This window comes from Simochromis diagramma, unplaced genomic scaffold (assembly GCF_900408965.1).
Source record: "Simochromis diagramma unplaced genomic scaffold, fSimDia1.1 OVJJ01000343.1, whole genome shotgun sequence".
In the NCBI taxonomy this organism is placed as follows: Eukaryota; Metazoa; Chordata; class Actinopteri; order Cichliformes; family Cichlidae; genus Simochromis; species Simochromis diagramma.
The window spans coordinates 7,023,790-7,045,694 of NW_024386831.1; the positions used below are offsets into that span (position 1 = coordinate 7,023,790).

The 21,905-nt window shown below is 43.5% G+C and overlaps 1 protein-coding gene across 1 annotated transcript in view; it reads left to right on the forward strand.

Moving 5' to 3' along the window:
• Positions 1-6,431: 6,431 nt before the first annotated feature.
• The window catches only part of ptpn4a (protein tyrosine phosphatase non-receptor type 4a), a 70,327-nt gene continuing 54,853 nt past the window's right edge, over positions 6,432-21,905 (forward strand). Inside the window, exon 1 of the mRNA XM_040027744.1 lies at positions 6,432-6,970. The gene's annotated coding sequence lies outside the window, so the exon portion shown is untranslated. The remainder of the gene's footprint in view (positions 6,971-21,905) is intronic.

The following is a 21,905-nucleotide window of genomic DNA, read 5'->3' on the forward strand; positions in this document are numbered from 1 at the left end:
TGTACGCTGTCTTGTTGGTATATGTATGATTTCTATACATTTTACATCAGATAAAAACTTTGGTTGTAAGATTCAGATAATTATTTTTTAAAAGCGAGACATTTTAAATGAGAATAAGAAAGAAAAGTGCTTCTTTGTGCCCCCCTCTCCCTGTTAATGCCCTACCTGCCCCCCTGGCAAAACTTTGCAAGACCTGCACAGTTTATAGCTGATGTTTGCTGGAGCTGTGGCTCCAGCAAACATCAGCTGATACTAGAAATTAATAGCAAATAAATTCTAACAACAGCTGATCAAGCTTATACATGCTGCTGTTGTTTAGCAGCTGTAAAGCTGCTGGTCATGATGTCGGTTTGGATATGTGGTGAGAGGGAAACATGAAGATGAAACCAGGAGATGTCCTTACTGGATCATCAGAGCTGTGATGGAGAAACAGGTTTACCTTTTAGGTGACATGAATGAGTTGAAGTTATGAACTGTTTCTGAGAGACAAATAACACCAGGATCCTTTTCTACGCAGCTGACAGCTGGTAACTGTGCAGGGGCGGGTCTAGCAAAGTGTTGCCAGGGGGGCAGGTAGGGCATTAACAGGGAGAGGGGGGCACAAAGAAATACTTTTCTTTCTTATTCTCATTTAAAATGTCTCGCTTTTAATAAATAATTATCTGAGTCTTGCAACAAACGATTGATAGATTGATGCATATATACCATCAGAACAGTGTACATCACTGTCACAACAGCGTTTGTTTTCATTCAAAGGCTTTATGATTTTTCCTATAATGGTGGGCCAGTCTCTAGTCAAAATGCCCGGGACGATTTTTTTGTCCCAGTCCAGCTCTGTAAGCAGCTCATCTGCAGTCTGGTGTTACCTACATCTTCCTATTCAGAAGGCAGAATTTCCGAGTTCTGAGTACAATCGAAAGCACCACGACTGCAGTTTTTGTGTTGGATGTAAAAAGCGCACATGACGCTGTGACGTAGGCTAGAATCATGGCGGAGGTCAACGACGGTCCAGGCGTGGGATTTCTCTCGTGGAAATGTGCACATTATCTTTTCCTTTCTGTTGGTAGGTGGCACAGTGCACTGTGGCAAGCAAGCTAGAAGACTGGCAAAGTTATGGAAGCAACACATTAACAAGAGAAGTCTGAGTAAAACCAAAGTTACTTTCCCTAGTAACTAGTTACTTTGAAAGTAACGAGTAACTTGAAGTAACTGAGTTACTTTTGATAGAAGTAACTAGTAATGTAACTAAGTAACTTACCCAACACTGCGTGCACAAATGGAACAAGGTAGTCCTACACATTTGTGTAAAGTGTGCATTGAAGGACAAATCCTGGTCGAGAACGACTCCATGGTTCCTCACAGTGTTACTGGAGGCCGGGGTAATGCCATCCATGTTCTGAGATGTTTAGCTAAGTACAATAACCTCAGTTTTATCTGAATTTAGAAGCAGAAAATTCAGTCGTCCAGGTATTTGTCTTTATGATATGCCCACAGTTTAACCGCTTGATTCAGCATGGATAAACCAACATGGGTATCGTCTGCATAGCAGTGAAAATGTATGCAGGTTTTCTAATAATGTTACCAAAGGGAAGTGTGTATAATGTAAACATTATTGGTACAGCAGTGCCCTCTGTTGGCCAAATATGAACAAAGGACAACCCCACAATAAAGAAGTCCATGTGCAGGGCAAGGTCCACATTTCAGCAGCTTTGGGAAAGATTGTTATGCGGAGTTTCCAGCAGAGGTTAGGGGTGTTTTCCATGGGAGGACATCATGGCTGATAAAACCTCTGAGCAATCACTGCCGATTCTCTTGCTGTCTGCTCTCCTCTGGCCAGTGATTCCAATTTTAGGCACAGCAGTTTTTTTCCTTAGAAATGCATGGAGTCTGTTTCAGATTAGAAGCTCCCAGCATCTCACTGGAAAAGGGGATGTCATTAAAGTGTTGGCTCGCCACCTGCTTCTGTAGCGAGAGTACAGAGCAGGTGAAAGAGAGCCTGGAGAGGTGGAGGTTTGCCCTGGAGAGAAGACGAGTGAGAGTCAGGAGAAGGAAGACAGAATACATGCGAGTGTGAATGAGAGGAAAACTGGTAACAATGTGAAAAAGTTGAAAATTGAAATTCTTGAAAATGTCTTAAAAGTAAAAAATATGTCAAGTGGGTGGAGACGAGTGTCAGAGGTGAACTGTGACAGGTGGAGAGCAGTGGGAGTGAAAGGGAAGGTTTACGAGGTGTTACTGAGACCTGCTGTGATGTGTGGCAGGGACAAAAAGACAGGAGGCCGAGCTGAAGATGCTGGACAAGATTAGAAAGACATCAATCAGATCAAGTTCAGTGTTTTGGAGACACAATTAGAGATGCAAGGTTGAGATGGTGCAGAGGAGGGAGAGTGGATACACCGGGCAAAGGATGCTGAAGATGGAGGCAGGAGAAAAAGAGCGAGACGATGCCAGAGGTTCATGCATAGGTATGATGGAGGAGGTTGCTGAGATAGGGTGATGGAGCAGCTGAAAGGAGAAGAAGAAGGGTCACCATCTGCTGCTGCCTTTGTGCCTTCAAAAGGAATCTGAAAGTCTCAAACTCTATTTTAGGGATTCTTCCAAAAAGAAAACACCTGATTTAATGTCACGATGATAAAGATGGAGAGTCCAAAATCTGCCAAAGCTGCCTGCAAAAGCCACATAATGCATAAAACCTGACATGAGTCATTCTCATCAAACCATTCAGTGACCTCTTAATCAACAGGAATGCTTCACCGCCACATAAAAGCATTGATTGTATACAGAGATCCTTAAACCTGTAAGGGGACAATTACACCTCCCAGTTCAGAATAAATAACTCCTAATGGCTTTAAAGAGAGGGCTACTGTAAGCATCCACAATTTGCGCAACTAAACTGTTTGGTGATAATAATCTTAACACAGCTTACGGTGACTCAGGACTCATCACATGCTCACTCAGATTCCCTCAGGTCATCTGTCTGCATATTAACAAGGTTCACATATAACATTTTAATTACACTTCCAATCTTATGCCCCATGGACTGAGCTAAATATAGAAGCATGCAATTAATCGTGTTGTAGATAGATGTGCAGACAGATTTGTTGTTGTTTTTTAACATCGCTGTCCTTCAGTGACACAGAAGTCTGTTTCACCGTTGAGTGAATGGGATCGTGAGCAGGTGCATGCTCTGATAAAATCCAGACATAAGATGCGTGAAGATGGGAGAAGTGGTGAGGCAGAACGAAAGCGTGGCTGCATTCTTCTCAAAAACATCCACCATCCTCTGTGCATTAGTGCCCTTGAGCAACATGCTGAATTCGTTCCAGCTCTGTGGTTATGCAGCACATTGTGGGCGTTGACATGCCGCAGTATTCATTGGGAAATGTTCTAGCAAATACACATGATATAAAGGTGTTTTTGTTTGTTCTCCATCAGTTCATACGATGCTGGAAAAATGATGAAGTTCAAAAGAAGGCAGGGGAGTACTGAAAACGAGACAAGAAGCTTTGACAATTCTGCTCCACTCCATCAGCTACAAAGCAGCTTTTGAATTATGCAGATCAACAACACTGGGGTCATTGTCTTCTTCTTACTACTGCGCTTCATCAGCTTACCTCATTGTGTTCCCCACAGAATTATCCCAACAATGGTCCATTGTTTGCCACAGCGTGGCTTGTTTCTTTTGCTAACCACTTGAGGGCGGTATAACCCAGATTACCAACCTACTGTCTTTTAGAAACAAAGGATGGGAAACAGATTGATGAATTGATGAATGGGCAGCCTTGGATTTGAAATGAAAGAGAACATTTACTTTTATTCTGAAAAGCACAGCTTTTTGTGTCCAGCAGAGAGATACAGAGCTCCCTGCAGAGCAAACATGGAAGGTGGAAAAGCTTTGTTTGTGTTTGTTTGTGTGCAAGTTAAGGGGTCGGGCACCTACTCCTGGTGCAATTTATCAGTATGTATACAGAAAAATAGAGACATCAAATGCATTTCAGGTATGCAGAACCACCTATATATCCATCCATCCATCTTCATTCGCTTTATCCGAGGCCGGGTCGCGGGGGCAGCAGCCTAAGCAAAGAGGCCCAGACCTCCCTCTCCCCAGCCACCTCCTCCAGCTTATCCGGGGGAATACCAAGGCGTTCCCAGGCTAGCCGAGAGATATAATCTCTCCAGCGTGTCCTGGATCTGCCCCGGGGCCTCCTCCCGGTGGGACATGCCTGGAACACCTCACCCAGGAGGCGCCCAGGGGGCATCCTTGTCAGATGCCCGAACCACCTCAGCTGGCTCCTTTCGATGTGGAGCAACAGCTGCTCTACTCTGAGCCCCTCCCGGATGGCCGAACTTCTCACCCTATCTCTAAGGGAGAGAGATAGGGTGATATATATATATATATAAAATATTTTTTATTTATTTATTTATTTTAATGCAATATAAAACTCTGCATTTAAACATTGGTTATTATTAATCTCTGACTCTCTTCCACAATGTGTCTTTTGTCCTGTCCCCCTCTCTGAGCCTGGTTCTGCCAGACGTTTCTTCCTGATAAAAGGGAGTTTTTCCTTCCCACTGTCGCCAGCTGCCCACTCATAGCGGGGTCATCTGACTGTTGGGCTTTTCTTTGTATTATTGTAGGGTCTTTACCTTACAATGTAAAGGGCATTGAGGTGACTTTTAGTGTGATTTGCCGCTACGTAAAATGCTGATTGTTCTGTTATAGGGCCAAGCGTTCAGGAGTCGTCATTATAACAACTTATGCTGCAGTTACAATTAAGAAAAACTTAAACTTCAGAAACATATTCGACACATGTTACTTTATTCCCAACATTCTATGATAAACATTATTACGTGTCATCTCCTTATGTCAATGACAGCGGAGCTTTTTGCCCGACATTACCACTGTATCACATTTGATATGTGAGTTTTTGTATGTTTTGAGATTTCTACATCATCTGTGTGATTTTTCCCCTCGGATAAACATAAATTAATTGCACTTTATGGTTTCAAGTAATAAACTGGAAAATAAAAGCTGGTAGCAGATATGATACATAATAAAACTCATTTATGGAAATTAATATTGATTTTTTTTATTTGTCAGAAGGTTCAATAAACACTAAAAAAACCAGAGCTTTGTCCATTTTTACTGTGTCCATGGAAACGTCACAGCTGAAACTAATTGTAGAGAGTACACTTCTGTCAGTATTGTGTTTGGTAAAACGCGGTCAAACTTATTGTACTTTTAAACACATTAATATGAAGTAGATGAAAGAAAAATGGTTAAAGATAATATACAGGAAACATGTTTGAGATGCACAAAAGTTGACGTGTCTCACACCAATTTCCATCAATCTATTAACAGACATGGTAGACAGCTTCAGTTCTTCGCTGAAGCTGTCAACCATGAGGCCAACTTCTGGTTAACTGGCAAACAAGCTGACCCTTTAATGTTACACTAGCTGAAAAGAAACTGAGAAGCATTCAAAGTCATTTTACTCTGTGAGCCACATAAAGCCTACTTTGATCTAAATGGGCTGGAACAGTGGAACTCCCCTTTCTGTAGCTATTTTAATATAGGAAAAAGAATTGTAATTTCAGCAGTATGTCTGAGTTTTTGTTCATGATAAAGAAATGATGCTGTAGTAAATGAAAGAAATCTGTCAGCATGGCTCTTTGGGCTTAACTTGTAAGAAATAAATGTGCAAAATTGCAGAAAAAGCTCTGGTATTTCATTCTCCAGACTGTCCTGTCATCATAATATAGAAAGTTTTTCTTAAATGACAGAAAACTTTTTTTTAAAAAAAAATCTGAAATCACCAAAATAAAAAATAAACAACAAATCTTTATTAGTTTGCGAAAAACAAGACCTTTTCTGTAATTTAACTATCACTTTATTTACACTGGGTTAGTGTGAATAGGAATGGGGGAGGTCTTTATCATTAGGAAAAGCTGCAAAACCTTTCAAAATAAAGTTAGAAGTTCAAAATGTATCTCCTTCACGTTTTCCAAAGCAGTCCAACTGGCTGGAGTCCGATACTGGCCCCGGGCCTTATGTTTGACACCCCCGCTCTATGGCATGGTATTGCCTTCAACAAACGGTTTGGTTATTACGCCCTCCCTTAACCCCTTTAGTGTATCATATTTGATAAGTCAGTTTTTGAGACTCCTTGATCACCAGGACGTTTTAAGCAACACGTTTTAAAAAATGCCGGATTTAGAAAATGCGATTCAAATTAAAAGTTGTTTACGCAAATTTATATTTCATTAATTAAAAAAAAGTCGGAGGGTTCGAAGAACACTGAATTTCCTGGTAACTTTGTCACGGTTCAGACTTTAACGGGGTGAAAAGCGTCAGATTTTGCGGCACTTCTACCTGTGTGCGACGCGTGGCCCCGCCCCTGTGCGTTCGCTTTGCGCAATTACGTCGCCGCGCTGCCGCTGCTGTGCTGCAGGGCAGACAGGCAAAGCAGCTGCGGAGACAGCGGGGAGTGCTGACAACAGCGCACAGGCTCGTGCTGGGAAACTCAGAAACGCAACATTTTCCTAATTTGCGGCTTTAATGCGCGGCTTTCTTCGCGCCTGAAACGTTCACTCTTTGTTTCGGTGCATGCGTGGGATTATTTTCTCATTCCGTCGGCCTGAAATGACTGCTGGTCCCCGCGTCTAGCCAATGGTTACCGCTGGGGGTCCTGTCCTGTGGATTATCCGTCGTCGCCGAGCCAGTCGCATGGTCGAGCCCGGAGGAGGCCCCTCTCTGCTGGATGGATGTGCGTGAATCAGCGCGGAACTCTGAGCCACTGATGAGCGCTGTGATAAAGATGTCGCCTGGATTTTATCGGCAGCGGCTGGACTGATCTTGGATGTTCGGGCTCTGTCGCCCCCCCACCCCCCCTGTATACACAGACCATTTCCTCACATAACAAAAATTGTATTCCTTAAAAACTGGACGCCCCTGGAGCAGTTTATGACGGTAAGAAAGACGCTCAGTCACAGCTTTTTCCCCCCTCTTGGAGCCAGCTGACGCGGGTTAGCTAGCTAGCTTAGCGCTGTCACTTTTATCCAAGTTGCTCCCGCACACACTAAATAGCCAGAATTGCGAAATAACAGCGGGAGAGCGCTGTTTCAAAAGGCACGTTTTGCAACTGCGCTTGTGTTTGTTCAGTGGAATCTCATAAAAAGCCCCAGCACATACACATTTTCTCCCACAGCCTTAATAGCCAGCGGTTGTGTAGCTTGCTAGCTGTTTCTTAGCTCATTCGATATCTCGCAGCTTACAAGCTGATCCAATGTGCGCAACATTAGTGCGCATTTAAAGGCTTATTTAATCAATGAAACTTTGTTAGCAGCCTCCCCGGATCCGTTTCATGTGTTAAGATAAACGGCTCGTTTATCTGCCAGTCACCGGACAGCGCACAATAAGCCCTTTAATGAGCAGTTAGAGCTCTCTGGAACCAGCGCGGCGTCATTTAATGTTGTGGCTTTAAATATGGCACACACCTCTTATCGAGCGATAGGCACCAGTGAGCGCTTATTACACGGTTCCTGCGTCCCGTGTGTTGTTTGACGGGCTCCGTGGATTTATTTTAACGTGTAACTTGGTGCATTCAGCGACCACAGAGCTGGTTGTGTGTTTTTGGTCAATCGTTGCTAAATAATTGTTGGTGAAGCAGCGTTTGTGTACATGTCACATTCCTGAAATGTCACGGGAGGGGGGCCTGCGTGGACGAGCTGCTGAGACGCAGCCCGTGCATTCGTATTTATTCTTTTTTTTATTTTTTTAATGTGAATAAAATGATGGAGACGATGTGCTGATCGGTAAGGTTTTAATGTAATGGATGTAAGGGGGTTCGCTGGGATGAGGCGTCCTCATTTTTTCGATGACGTAATCCCCCACCATCCGTGCCACATCTTTGGGTCGCAGTCGGTTCCTCTGCTGCCTGCTGCTCCCCAGTCTGCTGCCGCTGCTGAGATCATATGTACCCTGCTCTGTGCTGTTTATCTGACCGTGTCTCCGTCTCCCTTCGCTCCCTGACTAAACTGTGACATGACTTTAGAGTGATGTCCTCTGAATGGGAACCAGGAGCTGGGCTCAGTGTTCTCCAAAACAAACCCAGGCATCCAACCTGCACGGCATACTGTGCATAAACAGCAGTCATATAGCAGTTCGTGAAACTGTCATTGCATTCAGTCTGTTTTGTGTTCCTGCACATGAAATTTTGTATGATGGTCGTATATATGTACTGATTTGTGTCCATGTACGCAATGTGAATGTTTTCACTCTTTTAAAGGGTAATAAAGTGCATATTTGGGGGGTTTGGTGAGAGAGCCTCCTCTGCTCCCACCAGACAGCACAACTACAATCCCATAATTCAATTAAGTTATATTTGCACAGCGCCAAATCACAACAACAGTCACCTCAAGGTGCTTTATATTGTAAGTTAAAGACCCTACAATAATACATACAGAGAAAAACCCACAATCAGACAACTCTCTATGAGTTAACACTTGGTGACTGTGGGAAGGAAAAAATCCCTTTTAACAAGAAGAAACCTCCAGCAGAGCCAGGCTCAGGGACGGGCGGCCATCTGCCACGACTGCTTGGTGGGGATGGGAGAGAGCCAGAGATTAATAATAACTTGAGAGGTGTATAAGCACATAGTGAGTGAAGAAGAAAGACTCAGTCCATCATGGGAGTCCCCCAGCAGCTTACACCTATTGCAGCATACCTAAGGGAGGATTCAGGGTCACCTGGTCCAGCCCTAACTATATGCTTTAGCAAAAAGGAAAGTTTGAAGCCTAATCTTAAAAGTAGAGAGTGTCTGTCTCCTGAATCCAAACTGGAAGCTGGTTCCACAGAAGAGGGGCCTGAAAACTGAAGGCTCTGCCTCCCATTCTACTTTTAAATACTCTAGGAACAACAAGTAGGCCTGCAGAGCGAGAGCGAAGTGCTCTAATAGGGTGATATGGTACTACAAGGTCATTAAGATCAGATGGGGCCTGATTATTTAAGACCTTGTATGTGAGTAGCAGGATTTTGAATTCTGGATTTAACAGGAAGCCAAAACAGGAGAAATCTGCTCTCTTTCTAGTCCCTGTCAGGACTCTTGCTGCAGCATTTTGGATCAGCTGAAGGCTTTTCAGGGAGTTTTTAGGACATCCTGATAATAATGAATTACAGTCGTCCAGCCTGGAAGTAATAAATGCATGAACTAGTTTTTCAGCGTCACTCTGAGACAGGATATTTCTAATTTTAGAGATGTTGCACAAATGGAAGAACGCAGTCTTACATATTTGTTTAATCTGCACAAATATGGACAGATTTTCAATTGTTATTTGAAGTACTTTATTAATCATCCTTAGGAAGTCCATTGTTGGGTTTTGGAATTAAAGGAACGGAGTTATGCTTAGACAAGAAAAACTACTCCTGAGGTTTAGGCTTTAGAAGTACTAAAATTACTGGATTAGGATTAGCTAATGGGTTAGGTTTTAGGTTTCTTTCTTAGTTGCCAGGGAAACAGGACCCTCTAAATAAGCCGGCTGATACTAGACAACAGCTGTAGTTACAAAACATGCTTCCTATTGAAATACATGTCAAAGTCATGCTGACTGGCTTTGGGGGGAAAAAAGGAGAAGTCATGTCCATGAGCTCTTTCTTTTTTATGTATTTATTTTTTGGGACTATTTCATGTTTAGATTTAAGGGCAGGCTGGCATACAACACATGACTTACACTTATTAGACACAGAGCTGTTTCGACAGGAGCGTTTCTGTGTGTTTTTGTCCCCTCCAAAAAAAAGGTAACAGATTGCTGTCCAGAAATGTATGCGAGCTGCTGTTTGGTGTTGGTCTTGACCTGAATCCATGTGGGAATCCCTGCTCAGGCTGCTAGTTTCTGGAGCTGAACTACTTATCCTGGGAATTAGGCCTGTCATGCATCACATTTTTATTTGGGACAGTATTCCAGGCTGTTGATTGCGACCATATCGTGTTAAGCCGTGGAAGCAAGGATTATTTGGCATTAGAGACTTGCTGGCTTGTGCAGTCATTAGTACTGCAACTGATGCTGGTTTTGTTATGAATTGCAGGTAGCAAGATTTAGTTTTAAATATGAAACGTAAATATGTGATACTGCTTTGAAAACAAGCCAAACCACGATGGGGTTTGAGCTGAAGATGCGAGTGTCCATCCGTTTACCGGACAATCCATAATCACGAAGCAGAATCCCACCCCGGACGCTGGTGCACACGGTGGGAGTGGGTGCTGTGCCGTGGTTGTGTTAGCATCTAAATACGACTAAGTACAGCAGAGCAAAGTTTGCTTCCATAAAATAAAAATGCACTCATCGTTTTTATTTTTATACACATTATAAATTCATGAGCGGTGTTCTGAGGAGAATCCTGCTTTGACCCCGTCTGCTCTGCCCGAATCTGAAGAGGTTTAAGCAGCGGATAGACACAGTTGGTGGAGCTTAGATCGCCTGCGGCAACAGCCCTGCTTTACTTGAGCGCCACACCTGAACCTGCCATCCCTGCGGTGTACATTAGGAGGGTGTGTGTGTGCGAGGAGGAGAAAGACATAAGGGGTACAGGTGTGGCAAGGGTAATTGGGATAAACTGCACCTGCTAGCAGAGGGCAGGGGGCTCCCGCGGGAGCACCTTTGGTGTCAGGAATGATCAGATCCCCAGGTAACCTGCTCAGATTTGTGAATGATTCAGTGAATGTGATGAGGAGGCAAACTATAATTTATGCATTTATGGGCGCCACAGACTGGAAGACTTTGAAAAGACTTGGAGAAAACTTAAGCCTGAAGACGGTGTGTCAAAACTCAGAGGTTTAATCATAGATTGTAAGACTGGAGATGCTGCAGGGTCAACATTTGCAAGAGTACAACAAAAATTCCTCTCGGATTATTTCCCATCATCCTCCTGGTGGAAATTTACAAGATGTCGAACAATAGAGCAGAAACAGAACAAGCGCTTGGCCACAGCTGTGCGTGTGTGTGTGCGTGCATGCATGTGTGTGCACGCTCTATGGTTTGTTCTGCAAAAAAAGAAAGAAAAAGAGAAGACGCAGCAGAATGCGTGCACGACTCTGGCTGAGCGAACAGAGAGCGTGCCATCCTTCTGGCCGATGACAATATTTACATGGCTAAACTTCATGATTTACATGAGCCAAGATGAAAAAAAACAGATATTAAACATATGTTATGATTATCATTAGAGTTTGCAACGCATTTATTTTGCTCATAATTTTCTATTGTTCAATAAGACTTTAAATATCTGATGGTCTTTTTACTGCAGTGAGTGCATAAGCGTATCCATGTGAGCATAGGGCTGTTTAATTTCACTCGGGAGCTTTATTGTCAACAAAGTGACAACTACGTCAACCTCTCATGCTGTGTGACAATCAAAACAAGCCAGTGATATGGATGAGGATCACAAAATGCTTGTGCTGGTGATTGCCAGAGTAACCACCAGCACAAGTGTTGCACATAAGTCAGAAAAAAGTGACGCGCGGAGGTCGGAAGTGCAGCAGATTTGCATCTATTTCAGCTTGATTAGTCCTCTCATTGTCAACTTATCATCACATCATTTCTGTAACTACAGGGAAGGTGCATAAAGATGTCAGCCCCTCGGTTAAACATAGGTCATAAACCAGCCCACCTAGCAGTTTGGCCAAAGGTCAGCTGTTCTTGTTATGTGTACAGTCAGGGTTGGGCTGGGAGCAGCAGAGTGTTGGGGAAATGTGATTTTAAAGAGCCCAGAAAACTCAACAATTCTTGAGGACTTGATGCTGAGTTTCTGTGCTGTCATAAAGTCATGTCTGTTCAGGGGAACGTCCGTCTGACTTTATCTTTCCAGCATTTCTTCCATCCTCGCCTTCTCCTTTTGTCCTTTCCTTATTTTCTTCTGCTTCCTTCCCTCCTCCTCTCCTCGTCCGGCTGCCTGCTCTTGTTAGTCTCAACGTTGGAAAGCACACCCTTTCTCTCAGCGTGGTGCTTCTCCACGCTGACAGCTTAGCGTTGCTGCTAACTGAGAGTATTGGTAAGAAGATTGCTGGCTGGGTGCTGCAGGCGAGATACGTTATCATGCTTTAAAGATGCTAGCATTTGCAAGCCTCAGATAAGTAGGCTTGGAAATGTTGCCAGAAACGCTGTGGAAAAAGCCCGTCAGAAACTTTTTGTAAAACTCGAAACATTTTGAGGCCATATATGTAGTTATTGTCATTTTTGCCCTCTTTATTTGATTGACACCAGCTTCCTGTAACCTTTTGCTCACAGCCCTGTTCATGTTTAGCCAAGAGGACCAGCGACCTTTCGTTATGACCCTTTGGACAGCTCGCAGTCCTGTTTGCACACATGAAATGGAAGTTTAACCATTGATCCACAGAGTTTGGCCGTTTCACTTTGGAGTATCATGCCAGCTTTCTGCAGTTACCCGTACGCCGTCAGCATTATCGCGCTGGACTGAACTTCCTTTAGTCTGTCAGACTGGCTGTGCACAAGTGAACCAGCAGCCATTCATTCACACAAATATCCAGCCAGATATCTCTCAGAAAGGCAGCTAGTTAGTGGTCTGTTGCTTGGGCGGATATGGCACGACTTTTTAGCGAAAACCGTCTCCCGAGCTCCAAACACAGCTGTGTTTATTTGGCGCGAGATACCACAGCTACAGGACGCCAGGATGAAGGTGCCTCGGCAGATCCAGACTTCCAAAATGGAAAGCGGATAGCGGCACATTTACAATGACACAGATTTTTGATTTTGATATGCTGCGACGAACGAGTTATCAAATGGTGGATGAGTGTGACAGGCTTCTAGCCATCTTGTGTGAATATCAATGGAAAGTAAAGCGGGAGGTTGACATGCACGAGTTTTTCAAAATCGAAATCCCAGACTAAAAATAATAATTGTCTGCTTGTGAACAGCGGGACAAAAATAAAAGCTGCCTTGTGGATTGGGTGTAGCTGTTCTTGCACTGAATATTATTTGCAAATGAATGCTGTATGTTATGACTGGATGCAGGTGTTGTAGCGGTTCTTCGTGATATATTTTGTTGGCCATGTTTGATTTACTTCTGAGAAATCTTATTCTTTGTCCAGCTTCGGTGTGCTTGAGTCACGCATAACTAATCGGGTGAAACTGCATATTATGATAATGGTGCTCTCACTTAGCGGGGGGGTCATAATGGTTTGATTAGCTGGAGCAGCATGCTGTCCAGGCGAAGGGGAGGTGGATGCAGACCCCCTACTGCTTAGGCAAACGCAATTAATGCCTCATAGAGCTGCATCGATTACTCCATTGCTTAGTTGAGGAGAATGAATTGAAAATGATGATGATTTTAATCTTTAATTAATCCATTTGAGTTATTTAAAAGACATCCAGATATATTCTAAATGTAACACTTACTTATCCTGCAGGCTAATGGACAAATAAAACTGGACATCACCGATGGACACATTTCGAAAGTATCTATTAGGTGATAAAATTATTGTTTGCAGAAATGCAGACGGGTTCATTTTTAGGGTTCAATCAGAGCAATCGCTGATATTTGAGTAAGTAGTAACTGTCTTTGAGCTGAGGTTGGCATGCAAAAAATAACCATCACAAATCAAACGTTTACTTTTACAAAGTCAAAATGTTCCGTTATTCACAGCATGTAAGTTGAAGCAAAGTCTAAGCTTTGTCTTTGTTGGATGATCTGGAAGCTTTAAGTGGCTGTCGTGCTGTATCATCACATCAAGCCGGCCTGGATCATCCACAGTCCTTTTTTTCCCAGCGGAGGCCCTAGGATGAGACTTCAAGGGATAAAGATCTCATGAAAAGCCTCCCTTCACTGCATCCCTAAACTGTTCTTGGCATTAGTTGACGGAGGAGAACGCAAATGCCCGATACAGCCTTTAATCTGCCAGCGCCCTAATTAAAAGTCTGTGTGATGACTGGTCTTGTCTAATATAAGAATAGTGCAGGTAATACTCTGCAAGTATGTGGTCTTCTCGCTGCATCCTGCGTGCTCTACCCAGGCAGCATGTTCACTTATACCAAACTGAGCTTTTCCCAGAAGTGAAAACGCATCTAAACCAAACGTATGAGGATGATTTGTAACAGTTCTTCAGACTTGTTCCAAATTTTGTGTGTTTTAATGGCTTTAGGAGAGGATCCTGTTTTTAAAAAAGAAAAAGGTACTTGAGGATTTTGGACAGTAACGTGTTTGCGTACAGGTAGGACTGAGTTTTGGAATCATACCCGTTGTTATGGAGGACCACAGAGTGAAAATATGGAAAAAAATAATGCGCTGGAAACACAAACTTTTCTGTCTTCTTACCGTCTTCAACGTGATTCACTGTGTTCTGACACCCACACTGCTGTAGACTTTGGAAACATTGTGACTCGAGGCGTCTATTGTAATTCAGCATCCTTTATTGGCCCTATTATGAGTCATTTGTGTTCTAATAGGGCTGTGCAATTTATCAAAAATCCTATTCAATTAAAATTATGATTTCTAACAATTATGAAAACAAAGATGGAAATAAAGCAATGATGGGGCTGCCTTGCTTTGACAGTACAGCTGCTCTCATTTAGTCTTGTGTTATAAACCCAGCTCACCTCTTTCCTTCGCAACGTTTGAACCTCTCCGAAAGGCCAGACTGACTCCCTGAAAGGCTGAGGCCAATTTAAACCAGCCTGAGACACGACAACTTTGGGCAACAAGACCGATAAACCAATCCAACGGCCTGGAAACTGTTTCACAGGGAGCCCAATTAGAGGGTGAGATTATAGCTGTGAGACAGAATGACTTGGATACATGGAAATCTTCGTACAGCCACTGATCACTTGAGATGGATAAACAGGCATAAACAGAGAAATGACCGTTTGATAGGTGTGGAGACAGAAAGGAAAGAGGGTGACTTCCTGGCATGAGTGGGCGTGTCTAATGTGTGAATTGATGTTTGTTCTTATTGGTTACATTCATGAGTTTACCAATACCGGTAAACTTATAGCTCTGAAATACCAGGAACTTCCTGTGATCCTTTCCATAAATAAACTCAAAAAATGAACTGAACTCCTTCTAGAACAGTCCAAGTATTACCGGGGAGGTACTCATCTAATGCAGCTATTGGGTGTCTAGAACCAGTTGTAGATGATTGTGCTCGTTATTTATTTATCTGTCTACTTCTCTGCAGTCTTCTTGTTCAGACTGCTGTCGTTCAAATTATCGGGAGTGTTGGCGAACTTTGTCAAACCAGTTAGAAAATGCGATGTTAATCGTACTTGTGGGTAATAACTCCGCGATGCCCTCAATCTGCTGCGTTTTGGGAACGTCTTTGTAAAACGACTGCTGCACCGGTGAGATAATCGTATCTGACGTTTTGGGGAAGTTGTCTGTTGAATTTGGAGAGCGCTCTGGAGCGAGCAGAAGAAATGTAATTCACGTTTGCCCTGGCAAAAGGAAGTTTTATACCAGTTTATGAGTAAATCTGCTACATCCTAACATTATTATCAGGATTCCTCTTCAGTGCTGCCCCACCCCCGTGTTTACTATCCTCAGGTATGTGAGCACAGCTGACTCCCTGGTTATGTTCCAGTGCTTGTTCAGACTTGTGTTTTCCTTCACTCTCCTCCATCCCACATCCATTTAACCCAGCAGCAGGTAGACACGTGTGCGCTTACACATACAAGCCAATGAACATTTGAGTTGTAGATCGATTGCCACGTGCCCATTTTAACCTGCCACCTGTGCAACCTGAGCTCGGTGTGTGCGTGTCACCTTCAGATCCTCAGGTCTGCCTTTGAAACAGCTGCTTAAAGAGCCTTGAATACCTCGGGGGGTCAGAGGACACAGTTGCTTAAGAACAGTGGGTCAGAGCCAAAAATGGATTGCTCTTCTTCTGCTGTGCCCTCGATGTGAGAACTGCATTGAAGGGCTTCTGGGCTTTTGTACTTCCTCTGTAGACAAAGGGAATTTTGACGTGACTGAGTTGCAAAATCCCAAATTTAGCCCGTTGTAATGTTTATCCTGAATATAATGTTTTGAGCTATTTTAAAAGTAATGAGAACGGGTCATGGGAGATATTTAGCCTACCTTAGTGACAGTAAGAGTGCTGTTATTTTGGTGACATAGCTAACATCTCCAACTTTTCAGTCTTATGCCATCTTTTTTCAGACATGCAGCGTTATTTTTGTGCTGCACTTGACGGGCTTATTTCTGGAACGTCAACGGTTTACATGGTAAAACCTGGTTTTATCCGCTGCTTGTTGTTGTTGGAGGTCTGTCGAGGAAGCCCGGAGTGATTCCGTATCCAACCTAAACACTCACTAAAAGAGGAGTTTGAAAACCTGGGACATTACTATTTTTACTTCGTGCTACTTATTTCCTCACCGTCAGGCCTGTTTTCTGTCCAAAAAAATCCTCGTTGGTCTTGAATCATATTCCACAGGACCAGCTTGTCCAAGACAAAGCTGTTTGTAAATTCTCTCTCTGTAATTTGGTCAGTTTTAGCCAGCAGATGGCTTGTGCCAAATGTAAATTTATAAATTTGTGCTGTGAAAATGTTTTCACTGTGCATATGAGTCGATGCAGGGACGACAGCGATGGGGGATGTCAACATGCTTAAGTTGCTGCGCTCCTTTGTTTATTCCTGGGCCTCCGCAGCCTTTCTCAGCTGGACTCAAAGCCCGAGGATAGAAACGGTCCCTTCAAAGAGCCGACTTTGTTTTTTGTTCGTTTGTGACAATAAACCCCGATTATAGCTGACATACACTAAGTACACACATCAAAACTGTTTACTCGTATGCCTTCACACACACACACACGAACTCGAGTGTCATCTCATTCTTATTCCATAGGGTTTAATATGATTGGCTGTAACAGCTTCAACTCTTCTAGGAAGGTTTGCCACAAGGTTTAGGAGTGTTTACGGGACTTTCTCCCAGAAGAGCATTTGTGAGCTCACACCTTGATGTTGGACAGCCTGGATCGGCGTTTCAGTTCATCCCAAAGGTCTTCTGTCAGGTTGAGGTCAGGACTTTGTGCAGGCCAGTCAAGTTCTTCCTCACCAGTCTCGCTCATCCTTGTCTTTCAGGACCGTGCTTTGTGCACTTTGTTCCTTTCACTGCACCTAATGGGCCGAGCCCCACTCCTGAAAAACACCATAAATCCCTCCTCCACCAGACTTTACACTTAGCAGCGCAGCCAGGCAAGTACCGTTGTCCTGGCATCCACCAATCCCAGACTCGTCCATCAGATTGCCAGAGGGAGAAGCGTGATTGGTCGCTCCAGAGAACACGTCTTTACTGCTCTAGAATCCAGTGGCTGCGTCTTTACACCGCTGTATATGACACCTTGCATTGCGCTCGGTGATGTAAGGCTTGTGTGCAGCTGGTCGCCATGGAAACCCATTCCACCAACACATCTATGCATGCGCTGTTCCTGACTCTGCAGAAAGCCGGTAACCTTTGTGCGGCTCAGCATCCGCTGACCCCGGTCTGAGATTTTATGTGGCCTACCACTTCACGGCTCAGTTGCTGCTGTTCCCACTCACTTTCACATTGTTATAGTACCGCTAACGCCTGATTGAGGAATAATTTATATATAATTTCAGCAATTTAAGCCTACGAGGCAGCCTCTGGCCATCCACAGTCCAGTTTCATTGACCTAATGCTGTGTTTCTGTCATTTTGGCTTGAGCAGAGCTAAACTGTTAGTGAGCTGGGACTTTTAGGGAGGGCTGAAAGCACACCGCAGTAAAGTAAAGGGATGTTATTGGTTAGAAAAATGAGGCACGAGAGCTTTTTAAAAGTAAAGGTTTTATCCCAGTTTTCTTGTTTTCAGGATCATAATTTAAATTTGATGAAAAGCCTCCTTATAGATACTTTGCAAAGAGCTAATAAAAAGCTAAAATTGTCAGATTATAACCAGTTTGGAAAGTACAGCTTCCCATATTTTACTTTATTTTATAGTTATTTACATGGACTCTTGAGGAAAAATCCCTTGTCTCCCGATTCTGCACATTCATATGCAGAGATCTGTTTCTGCAAATTAAGCTTGGTAGTAAGTCTATGGAAACAGATTGAGGCTATAGCGAGCGATTTCCATTTAATCCTAATTGTTTGCATTGGTGCAATTCTGTCCAAACAAGGCAACAGGTCAACACTCGTCACCGGAGAGTTTGAAGGGCTGCTGAGTCAGCCTCACGCTTTACATAAAGGCTGCTGAGTGTACGCGGCTCTGTGCGGCTTCATTTCAACAAAAGGAAGTCTCGTGTCTGCGACGGTCGAATGATATTACTGTGAGCCGCTTTAGACAAAAGCACGTGTGCCGCATGTATGCAATTTATCGACTACGCTGCGCTCGTCACTTGTTAGCAGTGTTGCGACTCATCCTGCTAAAAGAGACCAATGTAACTGTGGTCAAACACTTTGCTGCTGTTTAAACCCTCCTCAGAATACCATTAAACCCAGATGGTGTTGAAATTTGGACGTATATCAGTTAAATTTTAAGTGTGTGTGTGGAGAGAAAGCTAAACAAAATGGACAGCCATAGCCTGAGAGAAAAATGTGTGTAAGATTTGAGAATGAGAGGATCGAGAGAACATGAGAACAAGAGTGTGTGAGTGAGAGAGAAGCCAGCCTCGCTGCTATTTTCTGGGGCAGGCCATCAGGCTGCGAGGCAGCAGGGAGGGATAATAACAGAAGCTGTTACATTCTTGTGGTTTCTCTGATTTCAGCATGAGGCAGGGGGCTGGCTCCGGCTGACTCATGGCCGCTCTGCCCGCTCTTTCTCTTTCGGCCTCTCTGCCAGCACTGGAGCCTCTAGCCAGAGGACAATACATGACATTTCGTCACTTTAATCTCAGACATGTTAATTACAGGACCATAAATCTGAGCTTTTTTTGCAACTCCCCTGAGCAGAAACCTACCGACTGATTAAAACTGGCTAAGCTTCCACTTCCACGGTGAGCGGTGGCAGTAATTTCTCTTTATAGTTTGGTTGTTCGGGCTTGTTGCTCGGGCTGATTAAAGGCTGATTTTTAGTGGCTGCAGCTGAGGACAGGCCCCTTATTTAGATATTATGTATCCTAGGATATGACTGTTCGTGTTTCGTTCGTATTGATCTTTAGAGGAGCTGGTAAATTGTTATATGTACCCTTTATTGATCAACAGCACTAGATTGACACTGAGCTGTTTGTGCTTGTTGGATGTGAGTCAGAATCGTAGAGCTGAGGCTTTACTGAACAAGCTAGAAAAACAAAACCACAGACATGTGTTCGTATGGATTAAAGCCAGTCCTTCTACATATTAAAAAAACAGATGTGCATCCTTTTTGGGACATTACATTTCAGACGCTAAGACCTTAAATCATTAGCGGCCTTTAAAAACCCATCGGAAATCATATGCCTCTTTGAAGTCATGTGTTTTTAGATGCTTGGTTGCTTTCAGAACCGTTTTTTGTCATTTCTCTTGTGCAACAGCTTCGCTCTGAAGTTGAAGCTCATTTTTAGGATCCGACATCTAAGTATCAGGTTGCACTGATCTCTTTTTGTGAAATCAAATAAATGCGGGGCAGGTTAAATCGAGTGCTCTTTTGCTCTTTTTCGTACGTCAGGCGTGCATCGCAATACTCGGATCGGTGACACGGCTGCAGCTTTATTGTCGCACAGTATTCCACATCAAACCCGAGCGAGTGCCGTCTGAAGGCTGTCCCTACTGCGTCAGGACATTTACAGTTCACTGGTTTGAGCGATGCTAGCAGAAATAAAAATTCAGGGGAAAAAACTCGCTGCTTGCAGATTTGGATCAGCTGTTTGAGTTTAGCACATAAGCATGCGTCACATTTTTTTCTGCAAAGCAGATTGTGGCCTGAAAGGCGGCTCATCCACACAAAAATTCAAACTAAAGCACCTCAGGAGATGCAAAAAAAAAGGCAACAAATTGCTGTCTCAGTATTTTTTCACCAGCAGCTAACCTTATTTTTTAAAGCGTGGCAACATTTTACAGGCTCTGAGGTGACTGTCAGGTAGGCCCACGCTTTCCTGTTTTGGCCCTGTTTACCAACCGCAATGTGTTCCACCCACCTCCATCTCTTCATCTTCACCTCTTCATACAAGCCGTGGTGGAGAGACATCCCCTAACACCTCTCCCACACACATGCTTCGTGTTATTTAAGCTATATAATACATTCAAACAAGCTGTTTAATCATCAACACTGCTTTTGAATCACATCTTCCGCTCGAATTGGCCGTATCGCAGCAGAGCGTTTGGCTGTTTTTCGGCGCATCGAAATAGTTTGAAGTTCTTTATGATCTCCCCCAAGCCCACTTATATTTAAATTACCTTTAAGGTTTTGTGTCTTCAGCGCTTACCGTACGACTAGCCACAGCCCGGCCTGTTGTCACCTGTCTTCACATTGAGTTCGAAAGCCTAAACCACAGCACTCGAAGGACAAAACCATTCTCATGTAAATGTAACGTAGCATGCAGAGGACATCCTGAATTTGTGCACGTGGATGTATACACACACACGCCAGAAACCACGAACAGAAGCTCAAGCTAAAGGTGTTTAGCTCAGAAGTGCACGTATGTGATAAAAAAAAAACCTCTGAGATGTTTTAAAGACTGCATGGAAGATCTTGCTTGCATGTCCCTCTGTTTCACACTGTTGGCCATCACTGCAACAAAGCGGCGAGTGGAAGTGTTTCACTTTACCCAATTTTTGTGCCCTTGTTTGATTTAAGCCTGTGTCTGCAGAGAAGCATAGACAGTAGATGCACAGCAGTAGTTGGTGCTGAGGACTGCGGCTGCACTCATCTTTCTTTGTAAATTCCAGCGAATGCAGAACAGGCTAAATGAAGCACCGTTTAACCAGAGTTTGTGAAACCCGGTTTGAGGTTGTTGTGCATTAGGCCAGGCCACAGCTGAGTGACACAAGGCATGCACATCTGCACTCACACTCCCAATTTCAAGATTTTTCCCTCTCTTTGGTGCCATCGCTGCGTCGCGACAGGGTGACAGGCGAGATGGCAGAGTGTAGTTTGGAGCATTCGACTGGTGTCCTCAAGAAATAAAGTGTATTATTCATGTTATTTACATTATTTATATGCAGATGTTTAATTTGCATGCACATCATCAGGGTGGGCTCAGTATCAGCAGAGCCCCCATCGTAGCGCTTGTTTTTACAGCATGACCTAATGGTGTGGCTGGATTTTCTGCTTCTCACCTTTGTGTTTGTAAATGAAATGCATGCTGCGGGGGGTTAGGCCTGTATGTTTGGGTTTGAAATGCTAGTGCATGTTAGTGCAAGAGTCAGCCGCTCTGAAGGTTTTGCATTAAAGCAGCAGGTGTTTTGTTTTTAATGCGGTGTGCTTGGGAATAAGGAGAAAAAGGAGTGGTTGTATGGATGCACATATATGGAGCGGCACTTACGCTACCTGGCTTGTTTTGCATTAATATCCATTTTGGCTGTTTATGTGCTGATGTTTGTATGTTTGCTGCATTTGCATAATTTGGTGCGGTGAGAATCCTCTAGGTGCAGGTTTGCATAAATCTTTAGGGCCTTTTGTCTCTTTTGTAATAGGACCTTAATAACTCATTAACTGTGGGGGGGGATGATCCTGCACACTGATAATATGATAATATGGTCACATTTTGGTAAAGCTGCCGTAATAGTTGCAGAAACGTCCAGGGAAGAGAGAGCTGTGTTGCATCTAAAGGCTGTGCTCAGTGCAAAAAGCCTTTTCCTGTTTTCTGAGCTGCCTTTGTGTCATTTTGAATGTCAGCCGCTGTTTAATTAAGTTCTCAGCAAGGAGCAAAAATAAAACATGCGCATCTTCTTGGAGAAAAGGCTGGAGTAGTGTAAGGGGACACCTCTAATAAAGAGGTGGTTTGAACTTTGATGAGATGAGTAGTGATT